This window comes from Rattus norvegicus, chromosome 13 (genome assembly GCF_036323735.1).
Source record: "Rattus norvegicus strain BN/NHsdMcwi chromosome 13, GRCr8, whole genome shotgun sequence".
Lineage (NCBI taxonomy): Eukaryota > Metazoa > Chordata > Mammalia > Rodentia > Muridae > Rattus > Rattus norvegicus.
Genome location: NC_086031.1, coordinates 12,579,783 through 12,604,000, shown reverse-complemented (window position 1 = coordinate 12,604,000; position 24,218 = coordinate 12,579,783). Strand labels below are relative to the sequence as shown.

At 36.2% G+C, this 24,218-nt stretch overlaps 1 protein-coding gene and 1 pseudogene across 2 annotated transcripts in view; both read left to right on the top strand.

Moving 5' to 3' along the window:
- Cntnap5bl1 (contactin associated protein family member 5B like 1) overlaps nt 1-24,218 on the top strand; it is a 1,004,796-nt gene that overhangs the window by 779,261 nt on the left and 201,317 nt on the right.
- On the top strand, nt 3,191-24,170 carry LOC134481468 (cellular tumor antigen p53-like; annotated as a pseudogene).

Here is a 24,218-nt window from a genome sequence, read left to right as displayed (position 1 = left end):
CCTCTTAATTTTGTATATTTAGTGTTTAAATTATAGTCTACTATGGAGAATTTCTTTTCTAGCTGTTTCTTGTTGATGTTCTGTGCAGTTCTCATATTTATATTGCTGTCTGTTCTTAATTATTTGTGTTTTCTTCTATGATCATATTTAAGATTTGGTCTTTTGCCACTGAAATTGAGTTATTCACTTTATGTCTATAATTTAAGTTTAATCTCCTCATGGAGTCCTGTAATTCCTGCATGTTGTTCGTATCGTGTGTGTGTGTGTGTGTGTGTGTGTGTGTGTGTATGTTTGTGTGTGTATGTATGTGTGTATGTGTGTGTATGTGTGTAATTCATATTCTTTGCTAGTGTGTTCTAATAGAACTACTTTATTTTCAAGTCTTATACTTTCCACTTGTTCTAGTTTACGTTAAGGCCTTCCAAGCTTTCTAGTGGCTTATTGAGTTTTTCAGTCCCATCTTCACATAAATTTGAGTTCCCTGAAATATTTTAATCTTTTGACTAGATTCAGCTTTCAAATCCTGATCTTTTTTAGCATTTTATTTAGCCATTTTTTCTCAGGCATACTTTTCTAAGTAGCTACTAATGAGTTACTGCTATGCCCTTTAAGTGAATTGTGATGTTCATGTCTTTGTTAAACTCTGATTTATTTTTGTTCTTTTAAATACTTTATCTTAAAGTTGACCTAGCTAATTCTGATTGTTCATTTCTGTAGGACTACTGAATTTGGGGAGGGGCATTTTGTCTTGACCTTCCATATTGTTTATGGTTTGTCTATATGATCAGGTGATGCAAACTTCTTTCCTTATTTGTGTATCTGATGTGGGACTCTAGTCTGCCTTGTTATTGGTAAGGACAAGAACATCTAGTATAGCAAATTTCATTACATTTTGTTCACTAGAACATTTTTTGTTTTGATATTTGCAAAATTCTGAAAGTCCCTCTTCCTTGTGTGTCCTTTTTAGTCCACGTGGAAATATAAATTTCCCATGCCTTTGGATTTATACACAGAATTAAGAGAACTTAGCTGGTGGTGGTGGCATATACCTTTAATGCAAGCACTCAGTAGACAAGGGCAGGTTCTCTGAGAGTTCAAGGACATCCCAGTTTACAGGGTGAATTCTGGTGCACGTAAGGCTAAAAAATGAAACCATGTCCTGAAAAAACATGAAAAACAAAACAACAGCAAACTAAAATAAAACAGCAACAAAACAACAATAAAAGCAACAAAAAGAGTACTAGTGAAATAATGAATCTACTTTTATAGATTTACCTTTTAATTATATGTATATGTGTGTCTACGTGTGAGTTTGTACACATGAGTGAAATTGCTATGGAAGCCAGAAAATGTCATCAGATACACAGAAGCTGGATTCAGAGGCAGTAGTCATCCAACAAATTGCTAGGGTGCTGAGACACAAAATTGGGTCCTCTACAAGAACAAACTTCACACTTATCTACTGAACAATCTCTCCAGTTTTATATCACTTACTTGTGGAGCACCTATATTGTTATCTATGAAATTATATTACCAATAATGATATTTAAGGATTGTTTTCTACTGACTTATTATTAACATGCCCCTTATCAGGTCAGTGGTGATATCCAATTTTCGTTTGAATCTTACTCTTATTTTAGGCTATTCAGGATATTTCCAAATACTTAGAAATCAACCTTGTTGAGGGCCATGAGTATCACCACAAATCATATGATCACCGACCTCAGTAAGTCAAAGATACTTTATTGAACATTTGTCGCAGGTCTTATCAATTATGGCTGCAGACAAGATTCAGAAGCTGAATGTTACGTGTAACCAGAATCCTACAGAGCTTTCGAACATAAAATTCACAAATACCTGTGAAAGTCCACTGATCAGGATTTATGGATAGGAGACTTCTTTAGGAACACATCTTTGTTTCCATTGGTTGGAATATTCATCTGTGGTGGAGGACTTGCCTTACCTAACATTGATATCCTACCTTGCTAACCAGTGGCAGGAGCCATATTGTATCTCTTGGGAAACATGTGTAAATGTTCTGTGAATGATTTCCTCAAGGATAGGACCTCAGAAATTCTCTTCGCCTTGGCAAGGACGAGTGAGAATGATACAGAGAATGACTTCATCAATCCTTAATGATGGGTCTATGATTTTTGCTTGCATAAAAGGTTAAATTTGTTAAAGTTTCCTTAGTTGATTGTCTCAAAATTGATAGGAATATTTGCGTAAGAAGGCAATGTCCTAGAAATATCAGCTACTTCTTCTGAGGACCTAAGTATGTCAAAACATTGTAGTAAGGGAAAGTTCAAAACCTACTAAGAGACGGTAGGGCCTCACCATCAACAGTAAAGTATTTATTTTCAGGACAAGTTAATTCATTCTTAGGGTAAGTTAATAAATTTGCTATGTTCTTAAAAGAAATATAAGTTGTATACATTCATCTTTACCTTAGATAGGTCTTACGTAAAAGAAAGAAACAGTATCAGATGATGGAAAATGTTAATTTTTAGTTTCTGCTCTTTATGAAAAATTGTATAGAGTATATCAAACTGTAAAACTAATAAAGATAATGGCATAAAGACAACTTAATACCTATTGTGAGCATAATGAATTAGATTGTGACAAAATGCAAAATTGCTGTTAAAAGTTTGTGCTTGGACCGACAGGAGCCGGATGTAGATCGCTCCTGAGAGACACAGCCAGAATACAGCAAATACAGAGGCGAATGCCAGCAGCAAACCACTGAGCTGAGAATAGGTCCCCCGTTGAAGGAATCAGAGAAAGAACTGGAAGAGCTTGAAGGGGCTCGAGACCCCAAAAGTACAACAATGTCAAGCAACCAGAGCTTCCAGGGACTAAGCCACTACCTAAAGACTATATATGGACTGACCCTGGACTCTGACCCCATAGGTAGCAATGAATATCCTAGTAAGAGCACCAGTGGAAGGGGAAGCCCTGGGTCCTGCTAAGACTGAACCCCCAGTGAACTAGACTATGGGGGGAGGGCGGCAATGGGGGGAGGGTTGGGAGGGGAACACCCATAAGGAAGGGGAGGGGGGAGGGGGATTTTGCCCGGAAACCGGGAAAGGGAATAACACTTGAAATGTATATAAGAAATACTCAAGTTAATAAAAAAATATATATATATATAAATGCCAAAAAAAAGAAATACTCAAGTTAATAAAGATAAAAAAATTAATGAAAAAAAAAAACAAAAAAAGTTTGTGCTTGGGTTCGAATTCTTTTATTTTAACTGCATTAATGTTGCTGGTTGAAGCACAATTCAAATTGGATGTTCCTGTTTAGATATAATCATTTGGCTTGCAATTGAATAATTAAATCTTTCAGCTTGCAGTAGTCAGGTATGCTTAGCTATGACATAATCATTTAGGTTGTATTATCATACTACTTAGATATGGGTAAAGATTAACCATGGACCACAAGGAAATAAAGGGAACAAAAAATTAATAAGTACTTTTGATATTCTTGGATAATGATTAAAGAAAAATCTAAAACTGCATATGTTTAAATGCTCTAACATTCTCTGTAAAAAAACAAAAACAAAATATACATGGCTTGAGCTGTTAGAGACCACTTGTTTGAACTTCACCAGGAGGTCAGAGTTTTCCTTTAAGCTGACTTCATTTATCTGTAATGGACTCCAGCAAACCAGGAAGGACATTACCAAAGTACATGTCAAGTAGAATGTGAATTCTCAGGAAAGTCTTGGGAACTTAACACTTTATTAAGCCCCTACTCAAAATGAAAGTAGTATTCTAAATGGCTTCTTATATTGGGGCAGATGTCTCTTTTATGTTGGGGTCAATTCATGGGGCACATTATAAAGGCAAAAATAATAAAAATAAAATAAAATCTCATATAAAAGTGGAGGAAATGTTGCCAGAAAGCTGGTTTGGATCCATGCTCATTGTGGCTACCTATGCAAAGCAGTTGTTAGTGACCTATATTGTGCCTGGTTTCCAAGAACACCAAAGTACGGAATTGATCAGAATAAATAATCAATTTGGGCATGAGAATATTTCCTATTAACATCACATGGAGAAAGTTTCCTTGTAAAAGTAGCAATACTATATGAGAAAGTTTCCTTGAAACATTAGTATGTAGAAAACAGAAAAACAAAAAAGCTAGTTAGACAAGGAGCAGTTACCCAGGCCTTAACAATCCCCTGTCTTAGGGAATATTTATTCAGAACCTATTCAGATCCTTTCCTCTTGTGAAAATGGCTTCTTTGCTATGACCCATTGACCTATTTAAGACGTACATATGTCTGGAAATGTAAGCCCTTGTAATTTGTGGGTGTATTCACATTTCGTGATGGTAATTTTTTGCTTTGCAAGACAGCTTTTTAATTTCATGTAATTCTACCTGTCATTTTGAATATATTTGGAAAAGGTTCACATCCTAAATTTTATTACTAAATTGTTAATAAGATTTCATTTCCAAATATTTTTTGTGCCTTTTTTTGCTATTAGAGATCTTCTATTTAAATATTTGTTTGGTGTTAGTTTTCTCTTTAGTGTGAGGTAAGGTTCTTTTTGATATCCAGTTTTCCTAACATACTTCATTACAAAGAGTATATTTCCAACTTTTTTAATGCTTTTGTAACCTAGTCAATGATCAATTTTCCCTATTAGGAAAATTTATTACTCAGCTTTGTATCTTATCTTTATAATCTGTCTGCCTTTATTCTGATGCAATATTACTTTTATTTGAAGCTTTGTAATATATTTTGCAATCAATTACCATCATTGTTCGTTTACTGCTTTAGATTGTAATGAAATTTTAAGATTTTTTTGCCATTTTATATGAGGCCTTTTTGAAGTTTTGTATAATGATAGAACTGGTTTTGTATTTATGTTAAAAAGCAATATTGGAATTTCTTCAGTGACTTTGTTAAATCTGTAGAAAATTTTGAGTGCTATGAGCATATTAAAAATGTGACATATTCTAATGTCAAAATATAAGGTATATTTTATTTTAATGTCTTCTTTAATTTTACTAGTTAGTGGTTTTTAATTTTACAAGTACAATATGTTCTGGTTTTGAATAATTTTATACCTGATTAACTTACTCTTTTTGACTAAACTGGGTTTTTAAATATCCATTTGATTTTTAAGTTCTTTTATAGAAAATTTGTTTTTTTTGTCCCTAGAAATATTAATGACTTTTCAATTTTATCATTTTTCTTTGTGAATTTAACATCATGCATCCCAACCTCACTCATATCCCTGTCAATTAATACCCAACCTCTGACCTTGTAATACATTCCTCAAAAGAGTAAAAACAATCCTGTTATGGCAGGAGTAGTGTGTCATACTGAATCACACATAATACCCTTTTGTACCCACATCTTTATTTGCAAATTTTCATTGAATTGAGTCATTCATTTGGTTGGAGGCCTCTGAATTCTGCTACACTCTCAACACTGGGTACTGTTTGGATAGCCTATTTTTGTCCTCTGTCATGGAGATCTTGCAAATTGGATCAGCAAGAATGGCCCTTCATTTATTCCAGTTGTTTATCAATGGGTTATTTGTTAGGGTGATCCAGATCAGAGCCCTCCATCTGGTCCTGGTGGTAGATGAGCTGGTCAGCCTGCTAGGTCTCCTGCTCCCATATCATCACAAGATCTTCAGAACTGCTTTGGGTACTCAATGCTGTAACAGGCAAGGTGCTGTGGCCAGCTCAACAGCTCTTGCCTTCGTGGCTGGCTCACCTGCAATTCCCAAAACAAGGCCTAACAATACTGTGATTTCTGGGCTAGGGGCACAGAGGATCACTTGAGTACTGCATGTGGTGAAGAACTGAGCTAACTCTTCTGCTTTCACACTTTCAGACCAGTTTTCCCATGATGTTCTTCCAATCAGTGGGGCCAGTTTTGTACAGCCTTCAGATATCAACATGGCCCCACACAACAGCCCAGGTGAGGGAGGCCTTCCCAGTATTTGGAGGTAGCAAACTAATGATACTGCAGTGCCACAGATTCAGACATGGTCCACTGGTGGCAGCATAGGCCAGTACCATGCCATGCCCTCAGTGACATAATGGGCTTCTTACATTAGCTTGTTCCTAACTGGGCTCTAGTCTCCGAGTCTACTTGTTATATACACATACTTCTCATTCTCTTCATTCTTTCTACAACTTACTTACTCATCGTAGTGGTTCTCAGGGACTTTGGATGTTTGGGGTCATCTCAGAGGTACTTTGCCCTGTCCATGCTGTATGGAATTGGTCAGGGATCATGTTTTGTGTGCTCTGCCTGCTCAAGCCTGCTTAGCATCAGTCTTGGAGTCATGTCATGGTAACTCCCCACTGTGCCCAGGATTTTGATCATTATACTTGCTAATGAGAGAGATAATAATTGTGACTCTTAACACTATGCTGGTAAAGATTTCTAACATTGACATCTTTGTTTTATTCCTTATCATAGATGAAAAGCTATCTACCTCCTGTTGCCATTGAATATATTAGATGCAGCTCCACGGTCTATGAAATTCATGTGTTGAAGTGCACCCCCTTCCATACATATTTTTTAATTTACGGCAAAAAATGTTGAATTTGGTTAAGGGGCTTTTTGGCATCCATTAAGATATGATTTCTATACATTATTCCTTTTCTGTAGCATGTTGAACATTAACTTACATGTTGACCAATCACAAATTACTTCTGATTATGCTACATGATTTTTTTTTCAGTTACTATATAATCAAGTTTGTGAGTTTGTGGTAATTTTGTTTGAGTAGTTTGAGTTTCTTAATTATTGTTGCATAAAAATGTAATCTACAAGTTTTACATCCTTATCTAGTTTTTATATTAGTGTAATACTGGAAGATTTTGATTACTGGTTAAATGGCTTTCTCTTAAATTTGTTCAGATTTGTGAACCATATTTTTATTAAAATCCATCCCAAGGCAAAATGCTAAAATGCATAAATAGTTTTTGTTCCTGATTCAAGCAACTTAACACGTTTTTATTTTATAGAACTATAGGTACAGTTTCTTCAAGGATCTCTTGAGGGTAAATTGTTTATGACTCAGTTCATTGAAGAAAGCTTTGAGGGAAATGCATCATTATAATAATATCTGATGCATTGGAATATAGAATCACAAGATTTAATATGATTGTAAATCCCTTCACTTTTTCTAAACAGTCCAGTACATTCTAACTGCACAAGAGTTGGCAAAATCATTCTTTATAATTTAACCTATAAATCAACAGTATTTCAAATTATAACCACAGTATAGTTTAAGACATTTATATTATTTATGCTAAATCCAGTTATCCTAAAATACTTAATATCATAGAAAGATGTGCTCAGTTTTTTGTTTCCTATCATAGGACCATTTCTGTGTCCTTTAAAGTCACATGCAGGTTTCTATTACAATCGCAGTTCTGTAAGCAGTACCAAACACTGTAGGGTCTTCTAGAAGACTTCATAAGAAATCATAATAGCCATATTATGAACTGCTATGAACATAGTGGAGCATGTGCAAAGACCATTCTTAATGTAAAGGTTTGTGACTGTTCAAATTTCAGAAAATAAATGGCCATGAGTACTCAGATGTAAATGAAACAAAGCTGTTATCATGCTCAAGATTGTGGAGCATGATTTAAGCACAGAGAAGAATGCTGATAGAATGTAAAAACCATTTCATGGAGAAGAATTTTGTGGTGTGTAGACTGTGTGACATAATGTAGGTATTGCACACCTCAACTCCTCAACTCAAAGCAGATGTGGTGACATTCCAAGTGACCTTCACAAGTCAGACAAAGTTCTAGCATGGAGGATGATAAGACTTCTAATACCTATCCATCCCTATATGAGGAGGGAGTGGCAGTTTCTGGTTGTTGAGCAAAGGGTCGTTTTCCTTCAGGTACAAGGAGGAGCTGGCTCATAATGACCCTATATACATCTGTATGTGGGAAGGACTAAATATAGTCAGTGTGTTGTTAAAAAATAAAATAAAGAACAATGATAACAACCACCTGTCCAGAATCCTAACCATAATTTTTGTTATTTCATCAGATAAGTAATTTCCTTTTGTTAGATGATAAGTTAATACAAGATAGAAAGCCAATAAAGATTGTAATTAGAAGATAGAAGTATGATTAAACGTGTGGTAATCATATTATTTATGGCCTTTTATCTCTATCCACCCATATTTACAAATCCTCTAGAATATGCTATTCAGATATTAATTTTCTCTGTTGCTGTAGTCTGACTATATTTGTTACCCAAAATTAGTGGAAGGCTTTCAGACAATCACCAGGTTATCAGGTAATAACCATGGATGTGTTAATAATCTGTATTGCCTGCTTTCTATAACTATAATAAAACATGTAAGATATTTTACATACAAAGGGAGAAGCTTTATATGTTGTCTGACTTTCTTAGCATTCCAATTTCAGATTTGGTAGATCTGTCACTTTGTGCCTCTTTATACCATGCAGGATGGCAGGGATTGTGTGACAGTAAACTCTTATATCAAAGACTGAAAAGGAGGCAGAAATCTTGTAGTCCTTCTAAGGGACATACACTTAATGACATAAACCTCTCACTAGGCTCCACTTTCAGTTGGTCCATAGCCCCTTCCAGTTAATTTTGCTGGGCAACAAGCTAGTAACACTTGAGTTACATGAGCACAGCCAGCATGCAAATTTGCATCAGTAGATTCTGTAGAAAAGACCTGAAGAGATATAGCTCAGTCTTCCCATCTTGTGACCATTCAAAAGAAGGTACTTTTCTGAACCAGTGGCAGACTCTCACTATACACTGACTGATTTCTTTTCACATATCACACTAAACAGAAAAGTGCAAATTGTCTATTTTTGGTAAGTTCTACAGTTCATGGTATTTCATTGTACAAGACAAAATAAACTAAGATGTTTACCAATTGATTGCTAACCTGAAACTGTACTGAATGTTTAACATTGAATACCCTTTTATTGATGCATAGTACATTTATGTATAGAAAAATATAAATGTTTTGCATAAATATTCTCCCTGTCTCTTACATGTTATTCAATATGAACATTCCACAAAAATCTATCATGAACAATATGGTTGAAATCTTATGGTATAAGCTTCATCAGATTTCTTGTAACCTTAATAAATGGTAAAATTTACTAGAGATTGGTAAGTCCATACGAGAAATCATGTGACATTTAAACTAGCAAATTCTTTTGCACACAATTTAACACACAATTATTGATTATTGAATATTTTATTAAACATTAAGAAATCTTAGGGAATATTAATATTATAACATCACTATGTGTGCATTACATTATGCATATATATATTTCTGCATGATAACAAACATCTATACACACACACGCACACACACACACACACATATACACACACATGCACATGCACGCGCACACACACACACACAGACACATGTGTGCGTGTGTGTGTGTGTGTGTCCGTATATGTCTGTATATACAAGGCATATTGGATGCTGACTGTGATTAAGTGGCTCAACTGTTAGTAACTTGCTGTCCAGCAAAATTAACTAGAACGGACTATGGACCTACTCGGAATGGGGCCTAGTGTGAAGTATTTATAGCATTATGGGTATGACCCTGAGGACTGTAAGATTTCTCTTTCCTTTTTACACCATGATGTAAGAGTTAATTCTGCTATAAATATATGTACATATATAGTACATTGAGAAGGTTTGGTATTGAGACATTACTAGAAATACTTGTAAAATGGAAATTGGCACATATAGTTAGTCTACCTCATTATGAGCTCATCAAAGAAGATTGTCCTTGCAAGAAGTTAACAGAAACAAGCCAAATGTAGGATAACATGAAGTAAAAAATTATTATACTTTTCAATTGAAAAGAAATTATTTGAATTTAAAATATCAAAGATGAGTTCTTAGAAAAGAAAGGATTTTTAAGAATATCCAGTGAGACTAGAAATTGCAAGTATCCAATTTTGTTCAAAAACAGCTAAGGAGAGAATTTTTTTAGGCATGGAGCCAAACAAACAAAACAAGATACTTTCCTCCAAATGTCAAAATGAGAAATTACTTATAGTGTGCTTGAACTATACTCTTCTAACATCTGCAAAATTTTAAAGATTTTCATGTGGAGAAAAGGGACACAATGAATAGTAGAAATAAGTCCTGGAGAAGAATGAACAAATCTGGGAGACATTTTTTTTCGGTATCTGCAAAAGAATTTATGAAAAGTTTAGTAGCATCTGTGGTTAATGGCTAGATTTGTATTAAAAGGAGCAGTTACAAGGCTGGAAATTGATATTCTTGTTTATAGCCACATGTTTAAATCCATAACTTCTGCATTTTATTTGTTTCTATCTTCGATTATATTTTACATAACCCAATACAATTGTTGTGGTACTTGAATTAAACCCTCAACCAAGTATGTTGGTATCTGGTTAGCAATTAGCAATCTCTATTATTTAACATGTATTCTGAAGGGTGTGAATGAGTAACTATGAGAGATCTAAAGGAAAGAAATAGGAATTTCCCGAGAACAAATGTCTAGTGAGTCAACCATAGATTACAGAATAGGATTTATTTGTGCTAATTAGGTATTAGGAAGCAAATTTAAGTTTTTCTTTTTTTAATCAAAATGTTTTGGTAGCTTCTGTCACTACAGTAAAGATGGGTTTGGGCCCCTTCATTGTGGTCATTTTAGGACAATGTAATATCCCATAAAGTAGTCTGTGAGCTGATGTTTGCATATTCTGTTTGTTTAACTTGGTCATTTGTTCTTGTGACTCCACTGATTCAGTGATACCAGAGAAGTGAATGTTTACTTAACAGTCAGTCCTGTTAAACTTCACCGGTGCTTCTGTTGCAGAATAGCTGAAAATGTGTGTGTGTGTGTGTGTGTGTGTGTGTGTGTGTGTGTCTGTATGTTGTTGATATTGTTGTTGTTTTAATTGCAACTGGTACATTGAACATGTCTTTGTCTATAACACTGGAACAACCACCTCTCCTGGCTACAGGGGTGTGTGCCACACAGTAATTTTTCTTTTTCTTTTGGAACTGTGATATAGGTTTTACACATATACATACACAAATGGGCATAAACACACCTACACACACATACATACAAAGCAGAAATGATTTCACAGTGATGTTATTGCACTTGTTCTTTATAAAAATACTGCAAATAAATGGAGTCTGTGTGGACAACCCATTCAGGAAAGTGCTGTCTCAGAATTTCTGCTCTCCATCTGGACATAATGGTGGCACCTGTAATTCTAAAATTGGGCATAGGTATAGAAAAAAGTGAGACTATCAGAGCCTCCTGGCCATTCATCTAGCCAACATACAAGCACTTCATTTAGTGATAGATCCTGTCTCAAAAATATATGATGGAATGTGAGCAAGGAAGATACTTAGTGTCAACTTCTGTAAAACAAAGCCATGTGCAACACACACTTTTGCTTACAGAGTTCTGCACACTTGAGCACACATATAAATCAAAAGTAAGCTTCAAAAAAGAAAGAAAGGTGTTTAGGATAACACTTCACATTTCTAAAGACAGTTCAAACTGAGAAATCAATGAGTCGAATCTCAACATTTCAAATGTTGGTGAAAGTCGGTGTCTCCTGATAAGTTTGATTAAAGATAGAAAATGAAGGGTCCACGTTCTTAGCATCTGATACTGTTCTATAACCTATGCCCTTACACACATTCCAGAGTATTCTAAGTCAAGAAGCCATGGGGTATATTTTTTAACAGCACCACATTTGGATTTCTAGAGAAAGCATTCATTTGTTTCTTGATTATGTCACAAGTCTTCCATAGCTGTCCTGACCTGAGAAAATAATTCATATATTTGATGTCCTATTTTTAAATATTTTGAATAGATAGATAGATAGATAGATAGATAGATGATAGATAGATTGATAGATAGATTGATAGATTGATAGATAGATAGATAGATAAATTTGTAGAGAGTTTGAATCATTGATAGGTCACTGTTCTCTGAGGATATGACATATATGCACGGTAGGTATCTCATTTAACATAAGATGGGCACAAAACCAAGTGCACATTGCTGCACACACCGTTCTGGTGGATTGTTAATTTGATAAAATGGAAAAGAAGTAGTGAGATGTGATGTGTTCCCAAAAGAAGTTAAAGGGTGGAATTTGGGGTAGAAATGATCAAAATACATTGTTAATTGGATAGTCTAAATAAGGCTCTACCATATATTTGTAGTTTTTCATCCCCTCATTGAAATTTACTTTGTTAACTTCTGATTGACATTTATCAAGCAACATTAAATAAGTTTAGGCAAAATGGATTTTTAAACAACCAGAATACTAATTAAAATATTTATCTGTGCAGGTGGTTTTGCTTCATTGTCATTTTTTAAAATAAGGATGAGTAGATAGAACAGAATAATTAGGGAACTGTGTATACTTGATAGGATCTCTAAGAAAATTGAGGCTTTTATACTCAGGAAACACCTGCAGCTTTTCCAAAATAATGACTATAACATAGGTTCAAGTGCAATTCCTCTGAGGAACTATGATGTCTTTTCATTTCTGTCTATAGTAGGAGTGGTGTGCCATAATATAGAAAATATATTACTGAGGTTCTGAGTTATACAATCTGAATTCACAGTTTCCTTCTTATATGAGGTTGAAGAATTTACTAATCTTTCCTTTGCTTCCATTTCTTTTTCAGTGAAATGAGAGGAGAAATTTCCCTATCATTGTTGGCATGGTTGCATGAGATAATTTATGTGAGCCTCATTTTGAATATCAATGGCACAGAAATCTAATTTAGATTCTTTGGTTGGGAAAACTGAAAGAAATGGCCACACATATTTGTAATAGAAGTGGTTTTATATGTTTCCCAAGAATCGTAATCTCCCCTAAATATTAACATTTTCTCTCTTTAATGTTCACATATTGTCCAAAATCTAATTTAAATTTCTTTTTTTCTGACTTGCTTTAAAACTAAGAATCCATTTTTAATTTTATTATGTAACATATTTGAAATCTTGATTGTAGAATTCTTACTGTTTTCCATTCATTTTTCCAGTGTTGTTGGCTTGACCATTGTATGTGATTTAGGAATATTATGTTTTTTTTATTATGAAACCATCATGGAGTACATAAATTTGAATTGTTGTGAAGTTACTCAATGACCAAGATATTTAGAACCACTTTTGTCTAGTGATTCATTGTTTACAAAAATTGCCTTATACCGCTTGTGGCAGGATCTCTATGGAGATAAGAGAGATAGTGAGACTGGCAAGATGACTCATTTGGTAAAGTTCTTTCTGCATAAGTAAGAGGACATGTGTTCCATCCCTAAGACCCATTTAAAAACAGTACTACATAGTGCTTTAACCCTGTGCTGACAGAATATGAGAGCAATGTCCCCCTGATTTTCAAACCAGAGAACACAAGAACACAGGCTCAGTGAGTCTATGTCTCAAAAAATTAAGATAGAGAACAATTGAAAAATATATACAATATGGACTTCTGGCCTTCATTCTCTCTCTCTCTCTCTCTCTCTCTCTCTCTCTCTCTCTCTCTCTCTCTCTCTCTCTCTCTATCTCTCTCTCTCTCTCACACACACACACATGCATGTACAAAAATGGAGACTGTGTGTGTGTGTGTGTGTATGTGTGTGTGTGTGTGTGTGTGTGTTAGAATTTTTGGATATGAATTATGCCTCAAAACCTCAAGTGCTCAAGGCTTGATCCTCAATATTTAGGTATAAATCTTGAGAGATGGTTGTGTGAGGGCTTCTGGCATTATATATGGATAAATTGACTAATGTGGGAAGACATTTATGAGGTAAGTCATAGCAAGTATTTCATTGGGCATGTGCCTTTGAAGGGTAGATCTTTTCTTTGTCTTTGGTAATGTCCTGTATATGCTGCTACATAGATACTATGAAGTAAGCTGTCATTCTCTACCAAAGTCTTCTGCTGTAGTGCTCTCATTCTCTTCATGCCCATAAACAATGGACTGCAAACACTTACATTATGGGTGAAAATAAACCTTTCATCTTTCAAGGTATATCACACAGATATTTTGTAAAAACAGTATAAAAGGAAAAAAATTGTTCAGGAAACGTGATGACATTTTTATCTCATTTATTTATTTTTCTGTATTGTCTGTCATCGATGGGAAACTCTGGCCTATATTCCTATTTGGTATTTGAGTATTTTCTCTTTGTTTCAGATTTTATTTTATTTCATGCTTATGAATATTTTGTTTGTCTGTCTGTTTGAATGTATGTCGGTATATCTGTAAGTATTCCGTCATGTGTGGGCCTAATACCCACAGAGGTCAGAAGAGAGCTTTGGAGTCCATGGATCTGGAGTTGGCTATAAGATGCCATGTAATTGCTACTAATCATGCCCAGGCCTTTTGAAAAAGCAGCAAGTGCTCTTTTACTACACAGCTCTCTCCTCAATAACAAACCATTTATTGTTTATACAAGTATATACTTTATTTCCACATACATAGCAAGTATATACTATATATGGTATAACTATAATGCAGAAAGCATGGAAATTATATCATAATTCAAATGAGGAGTTAGATAAGTTAAACACATCTAACAAATGCTCCATGAAGAAAAACAAGCCTGGCTGTAGGTAGCAACAATAATTAGAGGGCATCTGGCATGCAAGTCCTCAACCTACTGCATAGCAGAGTATCACACTTCCCTGAAGACTGGATAACTTCCATAGAGGATTCACAGTTGGATTCGGCATCGAGGTCCCTCTGCATCAGGAGACATTTTCAGACTTATAGAAACTACTTCTCCCATAAGATTTTCTGTCCACTGCAGTGGTGTCACCTAAATCAATGGAAGATCTATTCCTGTCCCAGGATATTTCCGAGTTCTTAGAAGACCCATAGGAAACCATCCAAATGTCAGATCCTGCAGCATCAGACCCTGTAACTGAGGCCCATGCATTAGCCATTCCATGGCCCCTGTCATCTTCTGTCCCTTCTCAAAAACTTACTGAGGCAACTATGGCTTCTGACTGGACTTCCTGCAATCAGGGACAACCAAGTCTGTTATGTGCATGTACTCCACTTCCCTCAATAAGCTATTCTGCTAGCTGGTGAAGACATGTCTTATGCATTTGTGGGTCAGCTACACACCACCAGCTGATACCTGTGTCCTTGCTATGGCCATCTACAAGAAGTCACAACACAGGACTGAGGTCAGGAGTCTCTGATCCCACCATGATACGATTGCCTGACTCCTCCCCAGCATTTTATCTGGGATGAAGGTAATTTATTTGCTGAGTATCTGGATGCTAGGCAGACATTTCAGCACAGTGTGATGGTACCGTATGAACCACCTGAGGTTGACACATACTATACTACCACCCAAACAAGTACATGTGTAATAACTCCTGCATGAACTGCTAACCTTTCCTTTCCAGCATCACACCAGAAGGAAATCTCCAGTGGGAAGCTGTTATTACAGAATAGCTTTGAGGTTCATGTTTGTGCCTGTCCTGGGAGAGACCATTGTATAGAGGACAAATTTTCTAAAAAAAAAAAAAAAAAAAAAGGAAGAGCATTGCCCAGAACTGACCCTGTGATGTGCTAAGAGAGCAATGTCCATCATCACAAGCTCCTTGCCCCAGCAAAAGAAAAAATTACCACTTTATGGAGAATATTTCATCCTTAAGATCTATAGGCATTAGTGCTTTGAGATGTTCCTAGAGCTGAATGAGACCTTTGAATTAAAGGATGCGTGTAGGTTGATACCTATATGTAGTTGAGAATTGGCACAAGTTAGGTCAGGCCATGATTAGACAGTAAAATAATAGAGGCAGGAACAAAGCTTTCGTAAGCTGGGAGAGAAGGGGAAGGGGGAAAAATCAAGATGGATATGGAGAAGGATGACCCAGATCCAGGTGGTCTTGAATTGCCAAGGTAGTAAGGATGGATTTCTGTAGGCAAATTTATCTTTTCTAGGGGGAAGGTTTATATTCTTATTAATTGATTTATTGTTTATTGTGTAGATATATTGTGGACTGAGAATTTAACATATAAATATGATTGTTGGTTTGCCAAAAAAAAGTGCCATATGAACCCGTTGGTTTTGGCACTAGAAAGAGTGGAAAGAGTGCAAGATACCTGACAGTGCTATGTGGCCTTACGGGTGTCATTGCTAATGCAAGTTAAAGGCTTCTTAGAGAGTATTTGGGGGCAGTGTGGAGCTGTTCAGATAAAAGTACCGCACGAGTGCCAACACTAACATGGGATAAAAGGTTACCAGTATTTTAATATTTACTGCAACAGATGTCCATGCACCAGAGGAATCAGGAGACAGCAGGGCTCACTTCAGCTACCTGAAGACTAAGAGCAGCCAGTCTACTTCCCACCATTAAAAAAAAACAAAACAAACAACAAAATAAAAACCAAGAGAAGTTTTTTAAAAATTAAAAAAAAATAAAAAAAAACAATGATCAAGAAAATGGGGCCTGACTCAGACTGACAGTCTCTGTATCCTGTCCCTATCACCAACCTCCCCTTCACCTTTTTTGACATTTTATGACTTTAGAGTTTGTTATGAGAACTGACTAAACAATGCTGGTCCCTTCCACTACCTTCTTTATCTTGTAGAAAGTACTCAGCCCCATCTATGAGTATTAATTCCTGGCCCAGGTTGGGGGATGGGTAGGTAGTTGCCACGTCGTTGCTGGCCCAGAAAAATTCTATCAAGTCAGTTGTTGGACTCTGGCACCTAATGTGAAATTTCACCCTATCCTACAACCTGTAAGATTCTTGAGTCCTCATAGAATATCTATCCTTCAGGACCTATTTTCCTTCTACTCTGCAAAGACTGTCTGCAATTATGCATCCCCTATCTTGTATCCCACTTTTTACCCCCTTTTATGTATTAATTTATTATTATACAATAAGATTTTATTATAACTTGTAAAAAAAGAAAAAAGAAAAATAATTAAAAGCATGGATTTGTGTTGTTTGCATTGTGACTGGCTCATTGCTAAGGAGCATGCTCTTCTATTTCAAAAGAACCAAATTTGCTCCCCAGCATCCATGTCTGATACCCATCTATATTTTCTAATCTTCTTGTCTCAGTTGGCATTTGCAATCACATGAAAAACCCAAATATAAGCACACAGATGTACATATTTAAAAGTAGAATTAAAAAGCCACATGGGAAAAGAAGCACAACAACTTAAGATCATAAGAAAGTGGTTTTCTAGCACTGTCAGTCCAGTGAACTGTGATTTAAGTTCAGGATTCAATCATTCAATAGAGTAACTTACTGTGCAGACCTGAGGAGAAGTTTGGGCAGAGTGTAGCCAGTTGGTCCAGCACTAGTGAGAGTGTGTGAGAGAACATGCTAAGATTCCAATTCAGTTAAATGCTGCTGCATGAGTAAGAGTAGACTAAAATAATGTTGACTTTGCTGTGGCAGCCAATTGTCTATAGTGCAGTGGTTTTTAACCTTTCTAAGCAGTGATCCTTTAATACATGTTGTGGTGACTACCAATTGTAAATTATTTTTGTTGCTACTTTATAACTGTAATTTTGCCCCAGTTATGAATCATTATATAAAGATCTGATATGAAGGATAGGGATCTTTGAACCCCCAAATAGATTTGGAGCCACAGATTGAGAACCACTACTATAGGAGCAATTAAAAGAGCTGTGAGTTTTGTAACTGTTCTTAAGAGAATGACTAGAAGATCATATAAAGAAAGAAGAACTATCTGTTACATACCATCTATGCTTATGTAATCATCTTCCATCCAAGATAAACAACTACCTGTCAAAATTATATGTGTAAATTTATTTATATTAAAAATGTTCAGTGATTAAAATATGTGCTAATTCCAAAAAAATACATGATTGCTGTTTACATTTATGTCTGCATTACATATTATAAATAATATAGAGATGATTTTAATTTCAGGGGAGAATGATGTGAGCTTTGTAATAATTCTAAGCAATTTTGTGTAAGATACTTTCGCTTCTACAAGTTTTGGAAACTTCAGTATCAAGGTACAAGTTTCTCATAAAATGTTCTTTGAGAATTGGTAAGATAAATCAGTGGGTAGAGGGATTGCCACCAAGTATGTTAACCTGAGTGAAGTCACTGGAATCTACATAGTAGAACAGAACATAGTTTTCCTGTGATTTGCACTCATTGGTACACACAGACACACACCTGCCCATACACACAGACACACACACACATACAGACACACACACACACACACATTAACTTTATGAGTGGTATGCATAACTGAAAGATTTAAACTGTTTTACATCCCAGGACGATGGACTGGAGCAATGGTGGTGGTTGATGTTTTGCATTTATCATAATAACTAAGAAAACTTACAAAACTGACCATGATGATATGAACTAGGCTATTCCTTCACTCCTGATCTTCCTGAAGCTGATGATTTTACCTGTGTCTGCATCTTTGTTACACGTTTGTAGAATGGGAAGTAAAGTATTTGGCTTAAAATGTTTTGAAATTTGAATGAAGTAAGATCTAACATTGCAGGAAACAGCCTGGAGCATTCTAAGTGCTCAGAAAGGGTAGGAGTTTAACATAAATGTACTCCTGGGTTTTAGCTCCTGGATCTAATGCAAGCTACAATCTCTCTGTTTGGTCTCAGTTATTAAGGCTTTTGGTTATCCAACTCCTTTGCCATTTGTTATATTTCATTGTATCTCTCAACACAGGTTAACTTATGTCATCCTCATTATCCCTCATCTGTCCCTGTGGCTCAGCTGACTGAATGTTTTTCCTTCTCACATCACACTTTATTAGAGATTTTGGAGCCCTTCCCTATTTTGCATTTGTCAACTAGCAGTTCAAAGTTGGTCATATTAAGAAATTGTGTGTAAGGGATGGGGAGATGGAAGATGGCTCAGTGGGTAAAGTATTTGCCACACAAGTAAACACCTGAGTCTAGATTCCTAGAACCTATTACAAGCCATACACAGTAGAACATGTATGTAAAACATCTGCTATTGTAGCAAGATGGGAGGCAGCAATGGAAGCATCTCTAGAAACTTGGAACCATATATCCTGGTATTCACAGTGGCAAACAACAAGGAATCCTATTTCAAACAAGATATAATGCAAAGATTGATACCTAAACTTGTCTTATTACCTCTACACAAACATAATGGCACGTTCACATCCTCTCTGTAACCTCTCCACACAATACATAAATAGCATTCCCATACACATGAAACCACATGCTTAATAAATAGAAAGATTAAACACTAATGAAATAAAAATAACTTATGTGGCAAAATATTTTATTCCGAAGCTACATAATCTCTTATATTATAATCAATTTATATAAATTTATCAAAATGCCTCTAATCAACAACTTTTATCGATGAATCCAACAGTTTTTACCATTTCTGACTTACTAAAAAGTTTATAAGTCTATGAGACTTTTGGGGGGAGGGATTAGAACAAAACCATATCTTTTTATTTTTTATTTATTTACTTTTACAATCCTGATTTTATTCCCTTCCCGATCCCCACTCCCCAGGTTCCATATCTTATACCTCCTACCTGAACCCCTCCTTGCACTGACCTCCCTCAACATGGATGCCCCTACCCCAGCCACTGAACCAGACCTCTAAATATCCTGTGGTGTGCAGTCTCTTGAGGATTAGGTGCATCTTCTCTGACTGAACCCAGACCCGAGAGTCCTCTGCTGTATATGTGTTAGTGTTAGAGGCCTCCTTTCAGTTGGTTTATGCTGCGTAGTTAGTGACCTAGTGTCTAAGATATCTCAGGGGTCCAACTTGTGGTTGTTTTCTTCTCCTTCTCAAGCGGAACGGAAGTATACCCACTTGGTCCCTTCAGCTTGTTGACCTTTTTTACTTCTGTGGACTGAATCTTGTGTATCCTGTACATTTTTGACTAATATCAACTTATGAGTGAAAAAATATTGTGTATGTCCTTTTGGGTCCGAGTTATGTCACTCAGATGACATTTTCTAGTTCAATCCATTTGCCTGCAAAACTCAGGCTGTCCTCGTTCTTAATAGCTGAATAGTATTCCATTGTGTAATGAACAACAGTTTCTGTACCCATTCTTCTGTCATGGGACTTCTGGATAATTTCCAGTTTCTGGCTATCACATATAAGGCCATTGTGATTTGTTGCCCTGGCTGAAGTCTGTTGGGTCTTCAGAGGAGCAGTCAAATTGTTGTCATGTGATAAGCTGTTATTTGGAGGGGTGTCAGTGGACTGTGGGTGCTATTTCCTTATGTGTAGCCATACTCCAGGGAGGCTTTCAGTATTTTGGGTCAGTTGCCCTGCATGCCTCAGAACACCTTGGATGTCTTCACACTATGGTGTCAATTGCCCTGTATACAAAGGAACTCCTGGGATGCCTTCAAGTTGTCCTGTCCTGGGTGCAGTGGTTCTCCTGGGGTGTCTCCAGTTGTGATGTCAGATGCCCTGGGTACAGCAGATATCCTGGAATGCCTCAGGATGTGGTATCAAATGTTTAAGTAGAGTCATTCTTATGGTCAGGATGTTATGTCAAATGTTCTGAGTACAGTGTGTCCTATGGTATGTCTGAGGATATAGTCTCTTCCTAGAAGCAGACTTGCTAGCAGTCTGTCCCAGCAGAAAGAATCAGGTGGAAGGGGAATGGTATTCAGCAGGTGAGGGTTTGGGGAAGTGGTAGGTCCCTGAGTCCACTGTCCCACAGCAGCTGCTGTGGGGCTTGGGAGTGGGGTGGCCTCCTCCCAAATGCTGAGTATAGTTGATCCTCTGGTATGTCTGAAGATATAGCCTCTTCCAGTCTGTCCCTGCAGAAGAGACAAGGTGAAAGCCAGAGTCATACCTTATCCACAGTCTTGATATCCAGAACCTTGAGCCTAGCTCTGGCTCTACTTTCCATATGACTTTGAATAAGTAAATTTATCTTTGAGCTCTTCCTGATCATTCTTCAGAAAATTTTGTTTTAAATTTTATTCTTTTCTAGTAAAAAATTTAGTGCAAATAGAATGATTTTAATTTAGTGCTCACATACCTCTTTTCTAAGCCTGTGGTATGTTCTAGAGAACCTTGGCTGGTTTAGTTTAAGGGACCTCATCAATGAGACATTTATCATTTGTTTGGAGCAGCAGCTTCCTTAATCTTTTACATTTCAACCTCTTGCTCTTGGGTTCAATTATGCTGAATGTGCAGGAAAAAGAACAATGAACAACACTATGGAAATGTTCAATCCTGATGTGGCTGAGTAGCTTTTAATCATGCTATTAAGTGTATCCTCTGATGTAATCATCCTGACTGACAAGCAGTAAGACCAAGATGGACGTTGATAAATGTCTGTTATTATCTTGTGATATGGATGATGTTGTTTTTTTCTCTAAACGTTAGAGTTTTTTCCCCAGAAGTGATAGGCTGTTTATAATGAGCCTTTGTGCACATGCATATACATGTTCATGAATACACCTGTATGTGGGGATAGAGGTTTATGTTGACTGTGTTCCTTAGTCACTACCCTTCCTATTTAGTTTTTTCAGCAGGATCTGACATTGACCCCAGAGCTTCCTGAATAAGTTAGTTGGGCTGCCAGGTATGTATTGCCTTCTGGCTCTGACTGTCCACTGTTGGGATTATAGACATACTATCTTATCTCCCTTGGCTTTTAACGGACAAGTCCTCATGTTTGTTCAACAAAATGACCTGATGACTCAGTCATAGCTCTTTCTCCATTGAGTGTCATCTTTTCTCTTACACCTACCCTTTGCTGCCTCTAATTTTGTTCACACAGTGAAGTTATCACTTGATTTCAGAACTCCATTGGCCACAGCTTTCTCCCTTTCTTTCTACACCCATGCCCTTCAGTTATAGTCAGGATCAGATGATGTTTTGTGCATGCAGATTCCTCTTATTCCTAAAGACAGTGAGGGAGTTAAGATCCCTTTTGCTTGGGATCCATACCAACATATGTAGTTCTTGTATCAGGAGTGTTTGCTGAAGTCTTCAACATGTATCCTTAAGGAAGTGCAATGTTTCCATGAGACTTTCTTTAAGGATTCTTGGGAAAAAGTCAGTGTCTAGCTCTGAATTCTATTTAGATGCATACCAACTCATATTTATGATACACATAGCAGAAGACATGCTCACTCTTCTTCCTCTGGATCTTTGGAAGCACCACAACAGCATTGATACATTGTACTATGATCTTCACACAACATAGACTTGAGAAATTGTTAGCAAGGTGATTGTGCATGCTTTTATATTCTTTGTGAATTATTATTTATATTTAATCGTTATTGATATCTGGCACATACAAACACATACACAGAGAGAGACAGAAAGACATAGAGAGAGAGACGGAAAGACAGAGAGAGGGACAGAGAGAAGAGAATTGAGCACTTGCTTACTCAGTGGTGCACCTTTCTGGAGAGGTTATTGAAGCTTTATGAGGTGAAGTCCTATAGAAGGAAGTAAGGCACTGGAGGTAAGTCTTGAGTGTTGATAATTCACATTCACTTTTTGTTCACTCCTTTCTTCCCTAGTGTGGATTTTTTTGAAATAATGGGACCATTTATCCTCCTACTCATGCCTACATTTCTTCTCTATCATGATGGACTTAAGAACTACAATTAAAAATAACCTGTAGTCCTTTAAGTTGAATTTTTCAGAAATTTATTATTATTTTTTATATTTATTAACTTGAGTATTTCTTATTTACATTTAAATTTATTATTATTATTATTATAATCACAGCAACAAGAAAGGATCTAAGGGTGATATTTAATCTTATTCATTGTTGAATTTGTGGGAAGGGGTGAATTTGTTAAAAAGAGTTTAGGGAGGTTACAAGTGATTAGTCATGAGAATAGCTACTCAAACATTCTCAGTATAGCTTTCCAGTGAACACATGAAAGGGGGGCATTAACTCAGATGTGAAGAGCTGGGGCTAGAGCACATTTTGGGATAGGGCTTCTCTTTAATGCAAACAGTCCTGGTTCTACTGCCAGCATGATATATACTGGACATAGTAGTAGAAACCTTTATTTCTGGTACCATATGAATGGAGACAAAAAAAATCAGAAGTTCCCAGTCATCTTTGATTAATAGTGAGTTTGAGACCAGCCTATGATTCATTAGAAAGGCATGGTATGTAATGATACAAAGATTCCATGGCAGAAAATGGGACTGGATTAAAATCAGAGTTTGCTCCTTCTTTTGACATGTTGATGTAACCAGAATATAAAGATCTGAGTGTGCACCACCGCAAACACCAATTCTTGTACCTAAGACTCCAGGAATATTATACAAGAAGAACTGGAAAGATTGCAAGAGCCAGGGCATTAGAAAGCCGGCTTCATTCTGTGTTCTAGAAATTACAGAGAAGCTATATGCATGATCCATCAACAATAGGGTTGCTCAAAGAGGAATAATGAAAATACCAGTATAGAAGCTGATGTAGAATGAGAAACTCTGATAGGAGTCAACTCCTAGAAAAACAACTACAGTAACTAATCACTGCTAAGAGAGGAAGAGTTAGGTTTTCCCAGGAATGACTTCCCTAATTGGCTTTCCAGCAGTAAAAGGTCAGGCCAGAAATCATAAGAAAACAAGCAATAATAAATGTACTTACCATGATCTGCTTACGTATTCATGCATATATGCTTAATAATAATAGAAATGACTATAAAAATAAGAAGACCATTAGTATAAAAGGGAGGGATGTGAGCAATGGCACATGGGAAGAAGGGATGAAGGAAGGAAGGTGAATTGGGGAGATAGTGTAATTATATTTTAATTTACACTTAAAATAGATAAAGAATGCTAATTCCCAAGAAAGAATGTGACACAAAACACACGCACACAAAATTGAATTGAAACAACAATAATGTTTCAATTATTGTTCAACAACAGTTCAGTTCAGTACAGTAGCATCTCTGCTTTCACAGGGTTTCTAGCAACTTGCTTGTACTGTTTGTAAAGTTAGCTGCACTGCTCCTGAACCCAGATACAGCTAAACTCTAGGCTTTCATGTAGACATGAGTAAGAGGCTGAATGTTTATTGTTTATAAAGTGTAACAATTCTAAATTCAAGAAGACTCTCCAATTTGAACTCATTTAATTGAACCCTAATTGTGCAAATAGGCTGCTCCATGACTTCACCTGGATTTCTTGTATCAAAATCATATGACCTATGTGTCAATA